At 44.1% G+C, this 22,262-nt stretch overlaps 1 protein-coding gene across 3 annotated transcripts in view; it reads left to right on the top strand.

Moving 5' to 3' along the window:
- The window catches only part of LYPD6B (LY6/PLAUR domain containing 6B), a 184,810-nt gene that overhangs the window by 121,996 nt on the left and 40,552 nt on the right, over nucleotides 1-22,262 (top strand). For 2 of the 3 annotated variants that reach the window (XM_080667922.1, XM_080667923.1), the window contains one exon: nucleotides 8,023-8,090. The exons of the other annotated variant lie outside the window; for it this stretch is intronic. The gene's annotated coding sequence lies outside the window, so the exon portion shown is untranslated. The remainder of the gene's footprint in view (nucleotides 1-8,022; nucleotides 8,091-22,262) is intronic. 3 annotated transcript variants of the gene reach the window in all.

Below are 22,262 nucleotides of genomic sequence, written 5' to 3'. Positions count from 1 at the left end.
GATTTGGCCTCGCAGTCGATGTTGATGGTTGACCTGGATCAACCCATGATTTTGTGCATTTGGGATTCTCAAAATAAATCCACTTTTCATTGCCAGTCACAATTCGATGCAAAAAAAGACTTTCTTTCATGCCATTGAAGCAACATTTTACTGATGACTTTTCGGTTTTCCATTTGTCTTTCATTCAGTTGATATGGCACCCATTTTCCTTCCTTTAAAATCTTTCCCATTGCTTGTAAACGATCCGAAATTGTTTGCTGAGCAACATTTAGTCTTCCTGCAAGTTGTTTTTGAGTTTGACACACATCTTCATCCAATAATGCTTGTAATTGTTGATCTTCAAACTTTTTCGGTTGACCGGGACATTCTTTGTCTTTCACATCGAAATCATCACTTTTAAAGCATTTAAACCAGTGTTCACAAGTATCTTGCGATGGAGCATGTTCACCATAAGCTTACCGAAGTATACGATAACTTTCAGCAGTACTTTTCTTCAAAATAAAGTAATGAATTAAAACTTCCCGCAAATGCTCTTTTTTTTGGCACGAAATTCGACATTTTTAAGCATAAAAATATCTATGATGTTAACACCTTCAGAAAATTTGACATATTAAGTTTTGAAGCTTCCTGTCAATACAACAAAATAGCATACATACCAAATCACATATATATCAACATATGTGTAACTCTATCTATTGAAAAAAATCCACATTATTAACCGATACAAGTAGACAGACATTTGATACAGAGACACAAGAAGAGCATGTGAAAACAGAGGCTAAGACTGGACTTGTGTAGCAACAAGCCAAGAAATTGGAGTCACCAGAAACTAGGAGGAGACAGGCATGGGGCGGAGTGTCCCTCGGAGCCTATGGAGGCATCAACCTCTCCGACACCTTGATTTTGGACTTCTGGCCCTCAGAACTATGAAAGAATAAATTATTGTTTTAAGCCACTAAGTTTGTGATAATTTGTTATGGCAATTCTGGGAAACACACAGATATGCTCAGATTTTAAAACAGAGGACAAGAATTCATCAACCTCGAAGCCCCATCTGTAACTTTGTTGTTCTGTACGACGCACTGGGCCCACCATGCTCATTCACTGTGAATAGCCTATTGCTGATTTAGTTTGGTGAGGGGGTGAGAGCCAGGGGGAGGAAGTAGTTGTTTTATTGATTAAATGAGGCAGGGAGAGTGGATTTGCTTCCCTACAGGGAAAAATATTTCAAAAGCAAGAAGCAATCAGTAATTGAGCCTTTACTGAGTTTCTGTTTTGTCTTCCACACTATGCTGGGCACGGAAGGGGATATGAGAATAATATTCCACATGGACTCTTGAGATGCTCACAGCTCAGTAATTGAAACAGAACCATTAGCGAGGCTAATACGTAATCAGTCGTTAAGAGGTATAAGAAAGATTGAATTGAATAAGGAATTTTCATTTTTTAAATTTTATTAATTGGATACTTGAATTGTTTCAGAATTCATCACTGAGTTTCAGATTCTGTGGCAAAGTCACTCCACAGAGTGTATCCCTTGATTCTGAGAGTCAATTACCCTTGGCTTGATGTATGATGTGTGCTGATTTAACCATAGAACCCTGGAATTTGTAGGCTGAGAAATCACCCCCCTTTTTTTTCTTGCTTCCTTGCTAGGAAAATGCTGTGCAACCCTCAGAATCAGCAGGGGGTGGAAGCACAGTGACCCTCCAGTAATGGGAACGGAATAAATCCAAGTATTGTGTTATCTAAATGGTTTGACAAGTTCCCATTTGCCTGGCTAATTGCATCAGTCTGCGCTCTCTCTTCTGTGGGCCGGGACTTGGCAGGCCTGAGTGTTAGTGTGAGTGTTAGTGGTCCCCTGCTACTGGAATGTGCCCTGGACAGGAACCCCCAGCCCTTCACTGCAGCCTAGAGAGGACCCAGGGGCCTTGTTTGCTGACCCAAAAAGTATTTGAAGGCATTACTCTTAATAGTAGGAGATTTTACATTTGTTTCTGGATGCTTCTAGGCAAAGCTGTGCCAAGCTTGTTGGCTTTGGGAGGGTGATGTGAGTTAGACTGATGAGCTTGAGGACACTAATGGAGTTGGGACACTAGGATGGACTGGGTAATCCCTTGTGTTACCACTGTCCCTTGTGACATACCTCCAACAGCCCATCTTATTATGGTCCCCCTCCAAATCCAGCATAGTCCCATCCAAGTTCTAGCATCTGGAGCCAGACCTAATACCTACCTGTGCTATAGGCCAAACATTATCTATGGAGAGTACAGAATTAAATTATGGTGTTTGTGGCTCTCAGCACTAATAAAGGACATCAGTCAGCTTCTCACGTATGAACTTTTCCAGTGAAGGAGAAAGTAATTCTTTGTGATTTAAGTCTCAAAGCATCTGGGAGTCCTTTTGCCTTTATTCATCTACTAGAGGCCCAGTGCATGAAAATTCATGCACTGGAGTGGGGGTCCCTCTCACAGTCTGGGAGCCCTCAGGGGCGGGAGGTGACCCAGTGATCAGGGGAAGGCGACGCCCCCATCACACCTCACTGCCGGCAGTGGCAAGCCTCGGCCGGCCCTGGTTACCTGAGCCTCAGACGGCCCTGGGCGGCTGGGCAGCCGCCATCCAAGGCTTGCCTGTGCCTCGGGCCAGCCCTGGGCAGCTGGGGGCTGAGGGGACTGTGAGACTCTGGAGGCAGACACGTGGAGCGGCCGGACCCGTCTGGGGGCAGGCCTGGCCATGCCACACGCCTGCCACCCCGGCAGGGCTGAGGGGACTGGGCACCGCCATCTTGTGGCTATGGGCGCTGCCATCTTTGAGGGCGTGGTAGTCTATTAGCATATTCCCTCCTTATTGGCTGTGGGCGCCACTATCTTTGTGAGGGTGTGACTCTCGATTAGCATATTCCCTCTTTATTAGATAGGATTGCTCCAGACTCACTTCAGTAACATGTAAGGCACTTTGGCTTGTAACTCTTACTTTTCTTTTTAGGAAGAGGAGGAACTGAGGTTGGTTAAGCCAAGGCATCTGAGCCAGCCCTGGGTATTGAGGCATGAGAAATGAGGACACGATTTCTGGGAACAGTATCCCAAAGATGCTGTTAGCAGGATGGCTTCTAGTCAGCACAGAGCATTTGAGAAAGGCTGGGAAAGTTCCTATCATATGGAGGTCAGGACCCTTGGGACAGTGATTTCATGTTTTGGAGTAGGGGGTCTTCAGGGCATTTGTGAGGTGTTTCTACTCATCACTTTCTTTGGATTTATAGATTACCCTGTTGGGGATAAGAAGATGAATGACAGTAAGACCCTGGAGAGGGGTTGGCTACAGAGTATCCCTGCCACCTTAGAGACTCCTTCCTGGGAATTGGGTATTCTGAGGAGAGAGAAAAGGGGAGGACATTGGTTATTTAGGGCTGCCATAACAATACCACAGACTAGGTGGTTAAACAACAGAAATTGCTCTTCTCACAGCTCTGGACGCTGGAAGGCTGAGGTCAGGATGCAGAAGGGGTGGCTTCTTCTGAGGCGTCTCTCCTTGGTTTGCAGGTGGCTGTTCTCTCCCTGTGTCTTCGCATGGTGCTTCTTCTGTACATGTCTGTGTCCAAATTTTCTCACAGAGGGACAGCAGTCACATTGGATTAGAGTCCATTCAAAGGACCAGATTTTAATGTAATCACCTATATAAAGAGTTTATATCTAAATCTAGGCACATTCTAAGTTCCTGGAGTTTAGGACTTCAACTTATGACTTTTGAAATGAGAATGACAATTGAGCCCATGCAAAGGGAATTGGCATTTTACCAAGTTCAAGTTTAATTTTATAACTACTCTTGAACCCTCATTGCCTTGTTGAGGTTCGTATCTTTGAGAATGGATCCAGGGCATGAGAACTGTTCTTGAGGGTGTGTTTGTGCATCAGAAAGGCTTGAACGAATGTAACACAACTTGGAGGGTCATAATGATTGTCACAGATAAAGTTTTAGTGCTCAAGTTGTGCCTCTTATCCACTTCTAGAGTGTGTAAGACTGATTCCCTGAGAAGAAGGATTGAATAATTACTTGGGACAAAGAACTTAGTAGCTTCTTGTTGGGGGGTTTCCTGATTAGGCTAATTTGATATCCTTTGTATTAGCATCTTAGTTTCAGTCTGTTGGGGCCAATTTCTACAACCCATGGAAATCTCTCTGGTTTTAGAGCAACGGATTCCTTAACTAGCTACTGAAAAGAACAGTCTTAAGAGTGTTCATTTTGTTTTTATCTAAAACAACAACAACTCTTTTGCTCTTGAAATCAGTCTTAAAAAACATACAGAAGGAACTCAAGGCTAAATTATCTATAATTCTCTAAAACAGTGGTTCTCAACCTTTCTAATGCCGCGACCCTTTAATACAGTTCTTCATGTTGTGGTGACCCCTAACCATAAAATTATTTTCGACCCACAGGTTGAGAACCGCTAGCAGGGTCGTTTAAGACCATCGGAAAACACAGATATTTACATTACAATTCATAACAGTAGCAAAATTACAGTTATGAAGTAGCAACGAAAATAATTTTATGGTTGTGGGTCACCACAACATGAGGAACTGTATTAAAGGGTCGCGGCATTAGAAAGGTTGAGAACCACTGCTCTAAAAGATCTTTTGGTGTTTAGATGACATGTTCCTGGCTAGCTGAGTACCAAACTAGCAAATGAACTTCAGCTCATCCGTGTGCTGACTGTCTGGGTGACTGCAGAGTCCTCCTAGCTGAGAAGTTAATGCCGAACAAAGTGGCCTGAATTCTCTGTGGCTCTTAATTTTGCTTGTAGTTCCCTTGCCAGTGTGCAAAAATGACTATTTTCATCAACTTCCTGGGGACATCTTCTGATAACTACCACTGGGCCGCTCTTGTGCATCTGGGTGCACAGTGGCATCTCCCCTCTGTGCCATCTGCTCTTCTATACACTCTGAAGATGAAAACCAGAGTGGCATGCAGCTTCTTGCTTTCTCTTTCAACTATTCAGTTGTCTTGGTCGAGAGGAGCTGTGTTTGTCTTAAGACCCATGTTTCCACCTAGGGGGCTGGTTACCTTATTTATTTGCCCAAGAAAGCAGAAGCTTATGGATGGCAAGCAGGTTGGGGGAGACATGCTTTTCTAGTTGATTTTGTTCCGGTATTTTATCTGCAGTGCTTCATAATAGTTTCTCTGACTGCTTGATGTCAGGTGTGTCAGGGTAATCATCACCGGGTTGGTGGTCAAGATGGCACTTCAGCTTTAGACACCGAGACCTGAAGAATTCCACATAGTGGGGATATTAATTAAGATTAATTAAGATTGTGGGGCAGGTTTACCCAACCCTCAGGGAAGAAAACCCATTTAATAGGCTTTAGTTTTCTTGCTGCTGCTACTGATTCTGAAACTAGGATACATACGATTAATTGGTTCCTTGTGGAGTAGCTCTTCTGCCTCTCATACACGGTTCTTAGAATAAAGTTAATATGAAAAACAATCAAACTTTTCACATTGTAAATATTTGATCATTGTTAAATTAATTAGATAAAATTAATTCCTGGATAAACAAAATGTGGTATATACTTGCAATGGAATATTATTCAGGCATAGAAAGGAATGGAATTCTGATACAACATAGATGAACCTTGAAAACATGATGCTTAGTGAAATGACCGAAAGGACAAATATGTGATTCCATTTATATGGGGTTCCTCAAATAGGCAAAGTCATAGAGACAGAAAGTAGAATAGTGGTTATCAGGGGCTGAGGGAAGGGTGTAATGGGGACTTACTGTTTAATGGGTACAGAGATTCTGTTTGAGAGGATGAAAATTTTCTGGAAATGGATAGTGGTTATAGTTGCAAAACATTGTGAATGTGCTTAATGCCACTTAACTGTACTCTTAAAATGTTAAATGGAGAATTTTATGTTATGCCATATAAAAACATTTTAAAAATTTGATTCCAGAGCAGGAAGGGTATATGGCTTCTACATGCAAACATAAACTTAAACCTGAGATTATAAACCTTCTGAGGGCAGTATTTCTGTCATCTGCCCCTAGTCAGCAGCAGAGAAAACCTTCACTCCAGGTTGTGGTAGAGACCAAAGTCTTAGGCAGTTGTAGCCTGATTCCCACCCAGATTTTTGGTGGGAGAAGTGATCTTATTTGGGAAATATCTCATAGAATATGGAGTTCATTGTTCTTCCAGAAATTCTCCTTTTTATCCCTGGATCCAGCCAACTGCTGTGTGCTTGGACCCCATTTTGGCTTTGTTTCTGACCCTGAGGGAAGCAACAAGAAGCTTTATAGGAGACTCCCTACTGTGTACACTTAGAGGCACTATTAATTATTACCCCCCCACCTCCCAATATGGATGACAAAGGATAGTGTAAGAATTTACCCAAGGAAGGGACACCTTGGGAGAAATTCCTCAGTGATAAGAAAAAGCTAACATCCTTAGGCAATATGTACATTGTATTTTATCTTAAAGTCAATGTGATTATCTTGTGTCCGTTTTCTTCTTTGCTTTGGCCACTAGGATACTCAGAGCCCAATTTATAACCATGTCAAGTAACAGTTTACTACTTTATAACATACATTTCTGTGGGCCAACTTTTACTCATACTCTTGTAGCCCCTTTTTTTAAATGCTGTCTTCTTTACGTAGTATACATATATTATAAGCCAGCTCATCCTTTTTTGACATTAGATGGTGTATATGTATGCTCACACACACACACACACACACACACACGTATGTGTGTGTATATATATGTATATATGTGTGTGTACACATACATGCACTCAAATAAGCAAATGGAAAAAACAAACACATACTATATATATATATGTATATATGTATATATATGTATATATATGTATATGTATATGTACACACACATACGTTAGAGAGAGAGAGTGAGAGATATGTTTATTTTAAGGAATTGACTCACATGAGTGTGGAGGCTGGCAGGTTTGAAATTTGCAGGGCAGACCAGCAGGCTGGAGACTCAGACAAACCTCAGTCTTTACTCGTAAGGCCTTAGCTGATTTGATGAGACCCGCCCACAATATGGCGGGTCATCTGCTTTACTCAAAGTAGTTAATCACATCTAAGAAATATCTTTACAGCAATATATAGATGTGTTTGCAAAACAGCTGGGTACCATAGCCCAGCCAAGTTGAGTAAACACATACAATTAACCATCACAGCCCTGGTTGGTGTGGCTCAGTTGTCTGGGCATTGTTCCATGCACTGAAGGGTTGCCTGTTTAATTCCTGGTGAGGGCACATGTCTGGGTTGCTGGCTGGATCCCCAGTGGGGGACATGCAAGAGGCAGCTGATCAATGTTTCACTCTCACATCAAAGTTTCTCTCCATCTCCCTTCCTCTCTCTCTAAAAATCAATAAAAAAATTAACCATCACAGTTAGGGATATAAATATATAATATGATTTTTTAAATTTGGGCATAATTGTTATTTGTTTTTTCCATTTGCTTATTTGAGTGCATGTAGAAAAAGTTTCCAATTTCCTTTCACCTCCTCATCCAGATTCAAGCCTCATGTTGTCATTATTTCATCAGCTGGTAGGGCTGCCTTCCAAAGCAGGTTGGCTCAACAGCATAGAGTCTGAATTGTTGTGGATGTGTTGAATGTGTGAATGTGTTGACTTGCCAACATACCCTGATGTAGGTCAGTGTTTTACAGAGTTCTGCCAGATCCTTGCTAATCAGCCATTTTTGTGGAGGGACGTGATGAGGTATATCATATGATTTCACCAATTATTACCATTCCCAATTAGTTAGGGCCCAGGTGCGTGGTAATAGAACATTAGCTCACTCTCTCTTAACAGCAGTCCCTGACTTGATTCCGAGGATTTCATGCATTTGATATTGTTCAATTGGTTATATTGCTGCTGTTGGACTCTGCAAAGTCCTCAAACATCTGGACACCTGCCTTTTGCGAGGAAGCATTCCCGTTGTTCAGGAATCTAACTCATCGCCAGCACTGGCTCTTACCTTATCTTTCTATCTTTGGCAGACTGGTGGCTACTTCCTTTGGGCACAGACCTCTTCACTGCTGGAGGCTGACACCACGCCTCTCCCAAGGTAAGAACTGAAGCAGTTACAGACGACCTCAGTGTTTCATTTGGAAGCTTTGGAGTAGGTTGTCGGGGACCCACGTGCCCTCTTGGATGTCTGGGACTCTGTCTTTAGTCCATCGCCCTGGTAATGTGCCAGGCCTTATATCCCATTCTAACCCTCTCCTGCTCCCTGCGGTCCTGGCATTTCAAAGCCTGCCTTGGCTTTATTTCCATTTCTGGTGAACCCAAGGAGGGAGTCATGCTCAGGGGAGGATCAGTGGATCAAAGACTTTTCTAATTTGGTCAGTTTGAAGAGAACCTTCTAGAGTAATCGTCTCAGGTATGGGGGTGAGACTATCTGGGGAGTAGGTAGGAAGTGATGCTCAAAAGTGTCTATGTCAAGTGAAATATATTGCTAACTTCACTTAGTAAGGGTCTGCACTGATTATTGAGCATTCATGATTAGAGGACATTTAAATGTTAAGGATTAGAAAATATCTCCTGATCTGAACTAGGATGAGTGTTACTCTCACAGAGAAGAGGCAGCGGCATTGATGTGTTTCACTGATGACTGCTTTTTACTTCATTTTGCCCTTTTGGTTTAGGTATGGTGCTTCATACACAGGCTGACCAGGTTCGGTTGTTAGGCACGCCTCCTTTCTCCTAGTGAGAAAACGGAATCTGGGATCTGTTTTTCTGAGGTTAGGCTGCTAAAACCAAGGAATGTCTTTTTGAGGCTGCAGGGACCTGAGCCTGGTCTGCTGAGTAATCTCCCTGGCGTGGGCTCTCAGCGCCCAGCCCAGAGGCCCTCTGCTTGCAAGCAGACCTCCCACCTGGCATCCGAAGGGTGAAGGAGGCCGCTTCCAAAGGAAGGTCTCTGAGATTGTGAGCTGATGGGGCTGGGGCCATGTTTACCTTCCTGTTTCTTGTCTAAAGAGCAGATTGAATTATTAGCATCCGTGTTTATTAGTGCTAATTATGTGTTTCAAGTACAAAGCCATATTCTGTAGGTGTCTACTAAGATTCTTTGCTCCTTGCTTTATTTAAAAGGGTGATATTGTACTACCCTAATTAGGTCCAAGAAAACAAGTATCTATCTGTATGTTATCATCATTGTTATCCCTCAGGGAGTATTGGGTGGTGTGCGAGCTGTTACTTCAACTTAAGAGTCTGCTATTAATAAACCCGAAGTATAAGGAGATCAAAGGAACCCTTTTGCACTGCTGGTGGGAATGCAGACTGGTGCAGCCACTGTGGAGAACAGTATGGAGTTTCCTCAAAAAACTAAAAATGGAGCTCCCATTTGACCCTGTGATCCCACTTCTAGGAATATATCCCAAGAAGCTAAAAACACCAATCAGAAAGGATATATGCACCCCTATGTTCATAGCAGCACAATTCACCATAGCTAAGATTTGGAAACAGCCTAAGTGCCCATCAGCAGATGAGTGGGTTAAAAAACTGTGGTATATCTACACAATGGAATACTACGCTGCGGTAAAAAAGAAGGAATTCTTACCATTTGCAACAGCATGGATGGAACTGGAGAGCATTATGCTAAGTGAAATAAGCCAGTCAGAGAAAGATAAATATCACATGATCTCACTCATTTATGGAATATAATGAACAATATAAACGATGAACAGAAACAGATCCAGAGACAGAGTAGCATCGATCAGACTGTCAAACCTTAGAGGGAAGGTAGGGGAGGGTGGGGGTGAGATGAACCAAAGGACTTGTATGCATGCATATAAGCCTAACCAATGGACACAGATAACAGGGAGGTGAGGGCATGAGTGGGCAGGAGGGTTGGGAGGGTAATGGGGGGATGAGGACACATATTTAATACCTTAATTAATAAAGAAATTTTTTAAAAAAGGAGATCAGAGAAGTGAGGGTCCAGCAATGAGACATATGGAGAATACTGGGTGATCTTCCAGAGCAAGGAAACTTAATGGCTTCTTAGTTACAGTGCTAAACACCATGTCAGGAATGTCATCATCATCATAATGATAGTCATAATAATAATGGTAATAAAAAATAATAACTCTAATATTAACCGTCTCTGTCACCACCATCACGACAGCTAACATTTACTGGCTCCCGTTTTCTGCCAGGCACTAGACTAAGCATTTTATTTGCATCATTCTTTCTTAATCTGCATTGCATCCCTATGAGGAAGGTCCTATACATATCTGCCTTGTACAGGCGAGGAAACTTGAGGTTTAAAGAGATTAGGTAAGTTGCTCAAAGTAAGACAGCCAAGCAAAAAGTGGCACATGGGGATGTAACTGACTGAACAGCACAGCTTAGGGTCACTCATGCTGCAGCCTCGACCCACATGCACCTATTTGTGGCTGGTATTCCACTCGACTTTCACACTTGTCCCTACTCACATGCCCTTTGCCCTCTGTCCACCTACCATTAGCATTTTGTCTCTTCTGCACGGATGTAGTCAAACATTAACATATATATATATATATATAAGTAGTTCAAGACTGTGGAAGGGTATTTGGCTTATAGAGAATACAGAGAAAATAATGAAGACTAAAAAGCACCCAATTTGAAAAGATGCCAACTCTGTAAATCATGAACACGTTTGTGCGCTTTGTTACTGCCTTTCCCTTTGTGTATAGTTCGTTCACATAGTTACCGTATGTTTATGTTTTGAATTTCAAATTTAACAAGTCTTTTCTTGTGGCTTTGCTTTCATAAGCCTACTGTAATGGCTGCCGTCTATGGTTAGAGGGCCCTTAAGTTGATTCCACAAAAAGTTGTACCTTCGAGTTGCTCCCCTGTGACTTCTGCAGAGCTTCTGTTCACAGAATTGGATGGCCAATTTCTGTCTGCTGACAGTTGGGTTGGAGTTGTGGGGTGTCTACGTCCCCTCACAGTGTAAACACCCTGTATCTTGAGCAGGGTCTCTGTGGGGTTGGGCAGGAGTCTTACTGGCGTGGAGCCCAGGAGACCTAGACGTGGCTCTGTACTGAAATTAGCTGCACGTCCTTGGGTAAATTACTTCAATTTTGCATCTTCATCCATGGACCACTTATATCCAGTCAGCTCTGTAATTTCATGAAATCAGGAGTTTTCTGAACTCTCTTGACTTATACCCTGATCAGTTCCAATTGATGCAGCAATTTTGGTTGAACTCGGCTGGGTTACTCTAAATTGCTTCAAGCAGGGAATTTATTTTTTTCAAGATGACCAGACCTATAAACCCTTCAAACGTGAGGTGTCATAGCTACTTTTCTATCATTCTTGCTATCCCCACTTCTCTGCCCAATCCCACCAACTTTCTCCCTATATCCCTCCCCGCCTCCAGAATAGACAGTACAAAGTGTGTGCTCAACAAATAGGAGGTGAACAAACAAATACATGCATGACAGAGGCTACTGGTCTTGGTCTAAGAACCTTTACAACTAAGGCTGACCCAGCTTATCAAATTAGTAAGATTATTTCATGTAGCTGTGGTTACTTTGTTTATAATAGACACGGAATTTTAAGCCTCCAAAATCTCTCATAACATATTTCAAGTGATTTTCCTATCAAAATGGCTACCAATTCTTCCTGCATGTTACAGATGAACGAACACTGGTCTATGGAACTTGGTGTATTTTTCCCTGTACTGTGTGTAGTGTGGTTTTGTTTTGTTTTGTTTTGTTTTTGCTTAGGTCATGGAAAAAATCAAAGCTTAAAAAGTATCTCTCTCTTTTTTTTTTTTTTTTTTTTTTGCTGTGAACAGCAGAAAAAAATTAAGGTGTTTGGGGCTTCCTGCATTCTTGGAGCCACGTATCTGGGCCATGAAGATTACATTTTTGGTTCTGACTGGCTCCCCCTTATTCTCAACTGGTAATGCTGATTTTGAATTTGTTTGCTCATGCCTTGAAGGTATCTGCCCACTTCATTGTGCAATATATTTTTTAAAAAGTAAATTTTTATTGCTTTTAGAAAGAGAGAAAGGGAGTGGGGGGAGACATCAATGAGAGAGAAACATCATCAATCAATTTCCTCCTGCCTGCCATCTACTGTGGATTGTGCCCCCAACCTGGGCATGTGTCCTGACTGGGAATCGAATTGTGATCTCCTGGTTCATAGGTCGATGCTGAACCATTGAACCACACTGGCCAGGCTCGAATGGGTGACCTCTTGGTGCATGGGATGACACTCAACCAACTGAACCACACTGGTTGGGCTGTTGTGCAATATTTAAGACCTATGGTATAAAGCTGCTTCCAAGGAGGTCAAATCTTGCCATGTCTGGCCCTATAAGTTATCACAGACTAAAAGGAACAAAATCATGTGTTCCCATACCTCTCCGCCCCCTCTGCCCCCACAAAGACGCAATTTGGCACCCACCTTGGCACAGAAAGCTTGCCTTCATCTCCCAGATTTGATCATCAATTAGTCTTAGCTTTTCCCAAGTTGATATGCTGACAGTGGTGGCCTCATTGGGTGGCTACCAGGTGGGTGAGATGAGAACTTGGACGCACCATGTGGGGGTGGGTAAACCTGCTGGCAAAGAGACAAGCTGCCTGGTTTCATAGGTGTGTGAGTGTGTTTGAAATGCTACTGATATAAAAGCCTCATTTGTTTAGGGCTCTGTAGCAGTTATCTCTTGTTGCATAATAATAAACCACCCAAACTTAGTGGCTTAAAACAGCAACCATTTTATTTGCTCATGATTCTGTGGATCAGCAATTTGGGCTGGGCTTAGCCATTCCCCCCTGGGACCCCCCCTTGCTGCTGTATGCAGCTGGTGCCTGGTGACCTCGGAGACCTCAGCTGGGATAACTCATCTCTGTCATTTGTGCTTTCATCCTCCAATAGGCTAGCTCAGGCTCCGCCAACTGACAGAGCTGTCCAGCAAGAAGAGAAGAGCAGAAACTGTCTGTTCTATTGGTCAAAGAATGTCATAGGGCCAGCCCACAGGGGAGGGGGCTGAAAGTAGACTTCACCTGTTAATGGAATAGCTGCAAAGAATTCATGACCACTTAAAATTTATCAGAGGCTCTTAACTTGCATATGAAAGCAACCCAAAATTACTTTCATTTAAAATGATTTTTATTTTTCCTTTAAACTTTCTTGGTGTTATCATCTCATCTGAGAGAAGTCTGGAAAACAGAGGTCATCTGGAACATATCCCAGAATCCTATATAATAAAGAGGGACTATGCTAATTAACCATCACTCCATCACAAAGATGGCTGCACCCACAGCTGAGGCCAAGTTCCCAAAAGGAGCCTTAACAAGCAATCAGCAGGGACCTGAGGCTACGCCCTCCCCCGCCCCCGTGGGGCTTAACAGGGGACCTCAGGCCGCACTCCCCACCCGGCGGGGCTTGATGGCACCTCAGGCTGCCTTCCACACCGGCAGGGCTTGACAGGGGACCTCAAGGTGCACTTCCTGTCCTGGTGCTGGGCTAGGGGACCTCAGGCTGCTCCCCACACCCCAGCGCCAGGCCGGGGGACCTCAGGCCACACCCCCCACCTGGCAGGGCTTGACAGGGGTCTTCAGGCCACACACCCCCACCCAGTGGGGCTTGACGGGGGACCTCAAGGTGCGCTTCCTGTCCTGGTGCTGGGCTAGGGGACCTCAGGCCATGCCCCCCACCAGGTGGGGCTTGACAGGGGACTTCAGGCCACACACCCCACCCCGGTACCAGGCCGGGGGACCTCAGGCCGCACCCCCCACCCCAGCACCAAGCCAGGGGACCTGAAGCTGTGCCCCCCTGCCTGGTGGGGCTTAACAGGGGACTTCAAAGTGCACCCCCAGTGCTGGGTAGGGGGAACTCAGGCCGTGCCCCCCACCCAGGGGGGACCTGAGGCTGCACCCCCCTGCCGATGGGGCTTGACAGGGGACCTGAGGCTGTGCCCCCCCAAGCCTGGCAGGGCTTGACGGGGGACCTCAGGCCATGCCCCCCACTCAGGGGGCTTGACAGGGGATCTCAGGCCATGTCCCACACCTGGCAGGGCTTGACAGGAGATCTCAAGGCATGTCCCCCCACCCTGGTCTGGGCTGGAGGACCTCAGGCCATGCCCCCCATCCTGGTGCCAGGCCAGGGGACCTGAGGCTATGTTCCCTGCCCGGTGGGGCTTGACAAGGATGGGAATAGCCAGGTCTGGATCTATCCCAGTGAGCGGGGGTGGGGAGGGGGGCGGCCAGGTCTGGGTCTCACACAATTTTGAGGCGCATGTGGGTGGGCGAGGACTTGACTCTGGGTCCCATGGTGTGCCCCAGACTCTGACAGGAGAAAGGTTTTCATATACATTTTACTAATTTTCTTTCATCTCTGACACTTCTATTATAGAGAAAGGGCAAATAGCAATATTAAATTATTTCCTCTAATTAATCCCCTTTTAATGTGCACAAATTTTGTGCACCGGGCCACTAGTATAATGATAAAGATGGTAATAATAATGTTAATATTGTTCTTAATATATGCCAAGCACTATTTTAAGTTCTTTACATATAATAATGCATTTGGTCATTACCAAAATCTTATGAGTAGGTACTATTTTTATCCCCAAGTGTTTGAAGAATAAGAAAACTGAGGCACAGGGAGGTTAAGTAACTTCCCCCAATGTCATGAAGGTACTACGTGGCAGATCTGAGGTTTCACCTCGGTAGATTGCCTCCAGTGTCTGCACATTAACCCCAAATGTCTCTCAAGTTAATGGAAAGTAATTCTTCCTGACTCTGAGCAGAGTTCTCTCTTGGACCATGTAGTTTATTGAGAGGCAAGGGGGTTGGCTATTTGGAGAGGAATACTAAGAGTTTTGGGGGTACACCCATTTGGCCAAAAATGGGACTGGTCACATTGTAGGAGACCCTGATTGGCGATAATAAAGACACTTGTGGTCCTATGCAACAGCGAGTAATTTTCTTGGATGTAAATGTGTGAGTGTGTTTGGTGATGGTCATTGTCATGGTATCATTGTCATACTCTGCTTTTTGTGTGGGTTTGAAGAATGAGAATATATAATAATGCCCCTCCCTAGCCTTTCAAAGAGCCTCTTGTTCTTGGCTTCAGGTCATCAGGAAGCCTCAGCTCCAAAGAAAATGTGGTTATTTCGCTTTTTGTTTAAGAGTAGGTTAACAGCGTCCTTTATAAAACATTTGTGGAACTAAATTCAGTCCATTCTCCAGGTAGTACCAGGTGGTTTATCAAAGGAATGTGGTAAATTTTGTTAACAAAAAAAAAGCATTGAAACCTGTAAAGAATTTTTGTGAGTGTATTTGAGCCAAACTGTTGACATATGCCGGGAAGCAGAACCTCAACGAATTGAGATAATGCTCCAGAGAATGGTGGGTTACATTTGTATTTATACATTGCAATCAAATGAGGGACATAGGTGGGTTACATGAAATTCACTGGTGATAGATTAAGGAGGTGGGATAAAGCAAAGTGGTGGGAAACCCCTGGGATTGGATAAAAAGTAAAATGATGGACACATACTTAGGTGGGTGCAGGAACAATTAACATGATAATGAAGGAATTTGTGGTATCTGTCCTGGCGCCCACCACATTTGGTTGTGCCCCAGGGGCTCCAGAAAAAGGGAAGTTACAAGTTACCCAGACATTTCAAGGGTATGTTATCGTAGATGCAAAAAGACAGATAGGCTCAGTTAAGGTAAAGGCTGACCTTGTCAGTGAAGATGCTGGCCTAGGATGTAACTGTCCACCATAACTGCGTTTAGTTTAAGTTTAATTTCAGACCATCGTTTGTGGTTACTTTAGGTCTCTGAGTTTGCAAGACTGCCATGCAGGCCTCCCCTGAGCTTGTCAGGTCAGCATGTGGCCCCTTTGGTCCACAATTTTACTGACATTTAAAGGTCACCCTGGCAACCATGGATGAAGCAACCCCTGGCACCAAAGTCTTCGTAATGGGCCCACATCCCTTTCCTCAGTTTGAGGAGTGTGAAGCATGTATTGGAGTCTGATTCTTATGGGCAGTCATTGTAGCCATCTGCATCTCTGCTCTATCAAATACCATTGTTGTCTCTCTTTTTAAAAAAAATATATTTTTTTATCGATTTCAGAGAGGAAGGGAGAAGGGAGAGAGAGATAGAAACATCAATGATGAGAGAGAATCATTGATCAGCTGCCACCGGCACGCCCCTACTGGGGATCGAGCCTGCAACCCAGGCATGTGCCCTTGACTGGAATCAAACCTGGGACCATTCAATCTGCAGGTTGACGCTCTATCCATTGAGCCAAACCAGCTAGGGCCCATTGTGGTCTCTTAACTGCACAACTAGCCAACCAGCCTCCTTGTTCTGACATCCTCATTCTCCTATGTTAACTGAGTGACTGTTCCTACTGCTGGGAGGTTTTGGCCACACTTATGTGTCCATAAGAACCTGCATGTTCACCCTGAGGATCTCCAGCTAGAATCTGAGCTGGCAGCCAGGCAATATGGGCATGCGCAACCCCACCAGAGAGGGCTGGCTGTCCCACCCCTTCCATCACCTCTCCGCTTCCCACACTGGGAACCTCCCCAAAGGCCAGGTTTCTTGACTGTCAAGCAAGAAAGCCTAGGGATGCTTTCCTCATTCTCGAGGAAACTCTGTTACCTTCATAATCTTTTCCTTCAGCTCATCTTGAAGAGTTATAATCCTGTCCTACCTACATTAAGTACTTTTTCCTTTTTGGATGCTTGCTTCCTTTTCTTCATATTCCAACCAGCGGGGACAGTTTATCCCCTGCCATAGACGCAAGGTAGGTCTCTGCAGCAGTGATTCTCCCCATGGTGCTTTGCTGAATAGCTCAGCCTGTCTTTATGGCAGGATGAGAGGACAGAACAGAAACAGGAAGCTCCCTTTGTTTCCGAGGCCTTTGGGGCTGTTCTTTCCCGGCCATAAACATAAACATAATTGCTTCCTGTGATGGTCTGGCCGCCTGGCCATCCCGCTTTCACTGCCTCTTGCATGGTGGACCAGGACTACCAAAGCCTGCACCTTGGATTCTCAGTCATCAGCATTAGTTTGCCTTTGGCTTTGGCTGACATCACCTCTTTTGGGAACTGGCAGTCCCCAGGAGGAGGACATGATCTATGTGTGGAGAGGGAAGAGAGGTGACAGGCAGCACGCCTCCGGGACAGTGAGCAGGATGACTGTGCTTAGGAAGCTGTGGTTCACCGCGGGGCCCTTGGGAGCACCCAGCAGTCCTTGAGCCTCCTGAAGGGGAGGTTTCCTCCCCTTATCCCCAGAGAGGATGGTTCAGACACGTACTTCCTTGAATTCTCTGCAGTTTGGACTCACCCTATGGTTGCTGGGTTTCATTGTTTCCCTATCTTGTTGATTTTATGACCAATATTGTAGGAAGACAATACCTGAATGTTTGTGTAAGCCCCTTCTTCTTTTTTTTTTTTTCCTGGCAGTAAAGGTGATTGCTTAACAATAAACACAGAAAGGGAGTTAAAAAAATAACTTTGCTCTAGGCTGGCTCTAGGCAAGGAAGGCTGAGCCGAGAAGGCATTTTAAATGGTTAGAATGGGCATTTACACATCTGCCCACCACCCCCAGCCCCCAGCCCCCAGCCCCCAGCCCCCAGGAGCAGGCACTTCAGCAACTTTCTTACAGCCCTCAGTGGCTCTTGAAAGGCTGCCTTCAGCAATCTAACCAAAGCACAGCATTTCAAATTCAACCGCAGGCAGCTCCCGAAATTTCATCTTCAGGAAGTCTTTCTAGGATAGAGATGAAAACTTGGTTTGTGTCTAAACATGACACGTCTACACATGCCTCTGCGGTTCTCATCATGACTACTTTCCATGTGTGACCTGTGAACACTGAGTCCTGTCTACTTATTCGCTATGTTTCCCCCATTCTCAAAATGTGGGTCCTGCTAGGATAAAGAGGGCAGAAGCGGTTAAACCAAGGATGTTAGGTCTGTGTTTACCACCCAGTGGGACGACACCAGACGAACGGTGCATCAATGTGTTTGGACAGTGTTATCTACAGCATAGACTCTGATCACGGGGGCCTAGCTTCTCTTTCGTATTTAAACCTCAGGTATACTTCGGTCAGGTGTGTGGGCAAGCCTTCTTACTTAAGTTTACTTCAGAGCCTCCGCAATATATCCAATCAGATTGTTGCCAAAATGGCACATGGCATAAACCTGTTTAGCTGTCACCTAACAGAACTCTAAGATGAGGCAATAATGTAGGATAAACCTATTAAATCAGGTTATTTTCTATATTTTTAAGTAGCACTACGTTTGTAATTAAACAGTATTTTTAAATTTATTGAACTATATTTGGTGTATAACATTGTATAAATTTAAGGTGTACATGTTGATTTGGTACATATTGTAATTTGATTGCCATTTTAGTGTTTGCATCTCTATCACATCACATCACATCACATCACATCATTATCATTTCCTTTTGCAGTGGGAATAATTAAGACCTAGTCTCTCAGCAAGTTTGATGGTGATAATACAGTATTATTGTTTATGTTCACTATACTGTGTGTTAGTTCTTCAGAACTGATTTGGCTACTATGTGCAAGGAAACAGTATTTTAACATATCTCCCCCAAAAGGGTAAATTAGAGTAATGCAATATGGAACATAATGGAGATTCTGATTATTTACAAAGTAGAGGCCCAGTGCACAAAATTCATGCACTTGGGGTGGGGTGGGGCATCCCTCAGTCTGGCCTGCGCCCTCTTGTAGTCCAGGAGTCCTCGGGGGATGTCTGACTGATGGCTTAGGCCTGCTCCCTAAGCCGTCAGTTGGACATCCTTAGCGCTGCCGTGGAGGCAGGAGAGGCTCCCACCACTGCCGCTGTGCTCGCCAGCCTGAGCTGTGGGAGCGCACTGATCACCAGAGGGCAGCTCCTGCATTGAGTGTCTGGCCTCTAGTAGTCATACGCATCATAATGACCAGTCATTCCCCCGTTCTGTCGATTTGCATATTAGCCTTTTATTATATAGGATGAGGATCCCTAATGTATTCATGATTTGCTCCTGAGATTGATTATGACGCTGGAAGGGAAAGATTTTCAATTTTCAAGTCTTTAAAATGAACTGCCATAGAGTCTTTACCTTTCTCTTGCTAACATGTGTGTGCACCCTGTTAGAATAAGGCATCATATTAGTTTTATAGGATTCCTTTATAGGATTCCATAACTGAGGCAGTGACCAAGAGCAGAGAACCGGGTGATGTTCCCCTAGGATTTCTTTCCACTGAAGTTACAAATGTCCTCTCTGCATTTCTCCCCTACTTTGTTGATCCCTGTTATCCTCGAAGGCTAAATGCGTAGTTCTGTGGGTAGTTTTCCTTGACCTGTGAGCTGAAATGGAGATTTTAAATATAGAATGTTGAGGTGTCAGGGAGGAAAGTGACATTGATTAATTTGTTTTGTTCCCAGCCAGCCTGAGAAACCTGTCCCGTCAGGTAATGAACAACTGCTTTTACCCAACTAGTGACTTCAAGAGAACAATTACTCACCCCATCATTTCCATTTCCCCTGAGTCATCCAGGTTGGCTCATATTGGTTTCAACTGAATAAGAATCTCCAGGCAATGGACTCTAAGGCCAAGGTTTCTGCTTAGTAACATGAATTACAAAAACATGCCTGGGACATGGAGCCATGGCTCATTATGGAAACATATTTCATAGATCCAGCCATGTGTCTATTGGGGCAATTGTATTGTTCGGTATAGTCAAAAGTGTTATCTGAATGGGCAATGTAGAGTGTGTATATAAGTAACAAGGCCCTACAGCCTGTCTGGTCTTGACCTAAAGGGCAAGGATTGGACTATGAAAATGAATGGTGATTTGAGGTTATCACTTGTCTGTACCTTCCTAGTAGTGCTGCAGGTTGACCACTGAGTATATAGTGTGAATCTTGGTAAAGCCCCTTTAAGGACCTGTCCTTGTGATGTGCAGAGAGAGCCTTGACACTTAAAACATGTGCTGGGCCCAGCCACTGTTGCTCAGTGATTGAGCGTTGACCCATGAACTAGGAGGTCACGGTTCGATTCCTGGTCAAGGCACATGTCCAGGTTGTAGGCTCAATCCCCAGTACAGGGTGTGCAGGCGGCAGCTGATTCTCTCTTATCATTGATGTTTCTATCTCTCCCTCTCCCTTCTTCTCTCTGAAATTAATAAAAAACATATATTTTTAAAAAGAAGACATGTACTATCATAGAGAGATACTGTAGAAAGGCAGCTGGAGTTGCTTCCATTTACACATCCTACCTATCCTCTGTCATGCCACTATTCTGAGTCCTCTTCCTGGGTCCTATCTATACTAATAAAAGGCCTGTGGCCATGACACCATAACATGGAACGACCAAACAGCCAGTCACCAGGAGTTCCAGAGACCAGAACACCGTGACCCCAGCAGGGACGTGCACCCCGATCGGGGGCGTGGCCAGCCTGCAAACCACCGGTGGTGCCCCAAGCCCAGGCCGGCCTCGCCCCCTAGTGGAATCTGCCCTCAGGGAATTGGCCATTGGTCAGCTTGCTGTCAGCGGCCTGACAGCCAGGAATCCCATTCACCCGCACCCATGACCCAGACAGGTTGTTATTGTTTATTTATTAATGAATTTATATATTACTTTCATATAAATTTTTCTAATTTTCTTTAATCTCTGACACTTCTGTTATAGAGAAAGGGCAAATAGTGATATTAAAATATTTCTTCTAATTAATTCCCTTTCCATTGTGCATGAATTTGTGCACCAGGCCACTAGTTCTATATGATTGGGATGACAAACATGAGACTAAATGGTCCTGGATAAAATTTGAATGTATGAGTAGTTGTAGAGATCGATATTAATTGGCCCACACATTTAGTTCCAGTTCATTCCAAAGTTCAGTTTATTTCCAAGTTCTTAATATTTTGATTCATTACAGATCTAGAGAAACTTAGTTTTGAATGGGAGCTGTCTTCTGAGATTTAGTTGAGCCAAGACACGCTCATGGGAGAGCCCAACATGTAGAAAATAAAAGGAAAATATTCAAAGCAAAATGCTGGGTGCAGGTTTGCGGGTTAGTCGAAAATCCTACCACTTTCACAAATTCTTAACTAATCCTCCTGGGTTTAAATAGAATCAACAGTTGCTTTTATAACAGCCCCTCTGTCACCTTTCTCAATCTTCAGGCACTTGAAATACATCATTAAACACCATCAGAATTAATCCAGGGCCCTTTAGACTATAGACTGAGTTCCTTGGGGCAGGAACCTTGCTTCCTTCATGTTGAATTCCAAGGACTAACAAAAATAATGACAAACATACACACACACACACACACACACACACACCATTTATAAGCAGGTAAATATGAAATAACTAGAAACCATGAAAAGAAAACAATTTGTCATCCGGAAGCCCTGGAGATTGGAGGTTCATGTTAGATGAAAACCTGGGTCTGGATGAGACAGCTGCCCTGGGATTCTTGACAGGGCCTGGATGGAAAGGCTATAACGTGTGCCCTGTGGCGGACTGACTTTGCTATTGCCCATGATTCCTGTATTGAAATAGGAAGGCTCAGCCCAGACAAATGCAAAGGAAACAAAACCAACTCTTTTATTACTCTCTACAGCATTTATAGCCAAGACCTACCCGCTGCCCTTATCCTTGAGGCATTCTGACAGTCATTTTAATGATTTATTTTCTTTTCCAAAAGTCAAATAAAATATTTTATCACCTTTTGGGTGGGCTTGATATATTTCTCTTCATTTTATCACTTTCTGGGTCTATAAAACTCCCCTTACCTTTCAGTGTTTATAACTCAAGGATAGGAATTCTGTTTTTCTCATTCCTTATAGGAAGGCCTTTTTTAGTTTGATCTCTTTTGGTCCTATATCCTCCTCCTGTTTTTGTTGTGGTGGGGGTGTGGGAAGCGAGAGCCAGGGGGATGGGGAAAGGGGAACTCAAGAAATGGCACATGTCTGCAGTAACACACAGATCAGAGGGAAAGGTTTTGAATGAGGGAAAATATTTTTTTCAATACTTTGGAGCTAGAAGAACATTGGAGCCATTGGGGGTGAAGAAGAAGTGGTTGTGCTGTACTCCACACTGACATTTACTCGGTGGTTTCTCTCCCAGGATCGGCAATAAAAGCCATGGTCTGTGTGAGAACCCACAGCCCTGTGATTACTCCTCTCCATTCTGAATTATACGCCTTCCTCCCAAGCTCCATGCTTTACAGCTCACAGGCTCATTCCCCCCTACTCTTTGCCC

This window comes from Plecotus auritus, assembly GCF_963455305.1.
Source record: "Plecotus auritus genome assembly, chromosome: 5".
Taxonomy (NCBI): Eukaryota; Metazoa; Chordata; class Mammalia; order Chiroptera; family Vespertilionidae; genus Plecotus; species Plecotus auritus.
Note: the sequence above shows the minus strand (reverse complement) of the source record. Positions and strands in the feature narration are given on the sequence as shown.